Genomic DNA, 2,400 nt, shown 5'->3' on the forward strand with positions numbered 1-2,400 from the left:
TTATATATTTGGGTGCTCCTATATTAGGTGCATAGATATTTATAATAGTTATATCTTCCTGTTGGATTACTCCCTTTATCATTATGTAGTGGCCTTCTTTATCTCTTACTATATCCTTTGTTTTAAAGTCCAATTTGTCTGATATAAGTATTGCTACCCCAACTTCTTTTTCATTTCCATTTGCATAAAATGTTTTTTTCCATCCTTTTACCTTCAATCTATGTGTATCTTTTGTTTTAAGGTGTGTCTCTTGTAGACAGCATATGTACGGGTCCTGTTTTTTTTTTTTTTTTTCCTTTGAATGTATGTACCCTGATTTACCGATGTCACCCCATTAAAATAAAATTTTATTTATAAAAAACAAATACATTATAATAATTTAACAATAAGGGATACTAAATAACTCTACAGTTTGTGAAATGTCCAGAATTGCACAATGATTAACAAAGACTGTCATCTGTTTGTACCCATGACTGAAATAGCGACAATAGATTTATCCTCAAACCTTGAATGACTCCACCATAAACTGGGAATCAACCAGAAACACTCCACAGACTCGGAACTCCCACTGTTCCAGCTGCTGGACTAGTTGTTTCATCACGGGCAGGTGCGTATACAACTCAATCTGACCTGGACAGTCAAAAAGGATATAGTCGTCCTCTACATGGCCAAGGCAGCTCTCTAGCCAGTCAAAATTATTGGCAAAGTACTCCATGCAAAACACCAATCCTCCATTGGGACCGAACCTCAGAGAATCGTCCTCCATCACATCATCCACCTCAATCAGTTCCCGGATGTCAGCCATTACAGAGTAGTTGAAGTGTTCTGCTGCAGGATCAAGGTTCACAACTTGGACAGACCGATTGAGGGCTTCACAGTGCTGGACCATAGTGGCGCAGTAGGTGCTCTTCCCGCTGCCTGCTGGGCCCATGACCAGCTGCGCATACCGAGGCATGCCGGCTTCCCGGCTTCCTAGGGCCGCCCTCCGATCTGCCTCTACCCAGTCTCGGGTCCTGTTTTCTTATCCACGCAACTACCCTATGTCTTTTGATTGGGTCATTTAATCCATTTACAGGCCCCTTAACATTTCCTGCAGCATTGGTTTGTTTGTAATGAATTCTTTGAGTTGTTTTTTGTCTGGGAAGCTTTTTATTTCTCCTTCGATTTTAAACGATAGCCTTGCTGGATAAAGTACTCTTGGTTGTAGGTTCTTGTTCTGCATTACTTTGAATATTTCTTGCCATTCCCTTCTGGTCTCAAGTGTTTCTGTTGAGAAGTTGGATGTCATCCTTATGGGGGTCCTTTGTAGATGATAGCTTTCTCTTGCAGCTTTTAATATTTTCTCTTTATCGCTTACCTTTGGTATTTTAATTATGATGTGTCTGGGTGTAGGTTTCTTTGGGTTTCCCTTTAATACAGTCCTCTGTGCTTCTTGGACTTGTGAGAGTTTCTCCTGCATTAATTTAGGGAAGTTTTCAGCTATGATATGATTGAACAAAGTCTCAATCCCTTGTTCTTTTTCTTCTTCTTCAGCAACCCCTATGATGTGGATGTTATTTCTCTTCATGTTGTCACAGAGCTCTCTAAGAGTTTCCTCAGACTTTTTGAGTCTCTTTTCTTTTTTCTTCTTTGCTTTCATGCCTTCATTCCAGTTGTCCTCCAACTCGCTGATTTGATTCTCAGCTCTATCTATCCTGTTTTTAATTCCTTCTATTGTGGTCTTTATTTCTGATATTGTATTTGTCACCTCCGACTGATTCTTTTTTATACTTGCTATTTCTTTATTTAGGTGTTCATAATGACCATCCATTGTTGTTCTAAGATCCCTAAGCATCCTTACAATCAGTATTTTGAACTCCGCATCTGGAATTTTGATTATTTCCACTCAGTTCATCTCCTGAAGGTTTCATTTGGCTTGCACTTTTTTGTCTTCTCATTGTCTGTGTTTTGTTTGTAGAGTTGGTTGAGTCTAGGCTTGGTGTTGTTCTGCCTCCAGTTTTCAGTTGTGTTATTTCTAGGTCTTCTTGGATTGGTATCAGCTATTATTTGTAATCCACTTTCGGATTTGGGCAGCTTTGAAGTCTTGATTTTTTTGTTTGTTTTCTTAACAGGTGATAGTCTTGTTTACTGATCTCAGCAGGGGGCTTCCTTGAAACTGTATCCAGGAATGCAGTGGGTGTAACCTGAGACTCTGAAGGCCTCTTCCACCAACTAATCTCTCTGTTTTCTCAGCTTCAGTAGGGGGGGGTGTATCTCAGATTGCCATGGAGACCTGAGTTACTGCCCCTCCTCCCCACTTCTTGTTTTCAGCTGTGTCTTGTTGCGCTGATTGGAGCTGGAGAGATGTCTGGAGATCTCTGATCTGGAAGCAATTCAGTACTGTTTTGTGGGGAAGGATCA

At 40.3% G+C, this 2,400-nt stretch overlaps 1 pseudogene; it reads right to left on the reverse strand.

The window, feature by feature from the left end:
- Positions 1-499: 499 nt before the first annotated feature.
- Positions 500-1,001, reverse strand: LOC136316432 (GPN-loop GTPase 3 pseudogene; annotated as a pseudogene).
- Between the last annotated feature and the right edge of the window lie 1,399 nt (positions 1,002-2,400).

The sequence above is a fragment of the Saccopteryx bilineata genome, chromosome 12, assembly GCF_036850765.1.
Source record: "Saccopteryx bilineata isolate mSacBil1 chromosome 12, mSacBil1_pri_phased_curated, whole genome shotgun sequence".
NCBI classification, from domain to species: domain Eukaryota; kingdom Metazoa; phylum Chordata; class Mammalia; order Chiroptera; family Emballonuridae; genus Saccopteryx; species Saccopteryx bilineata.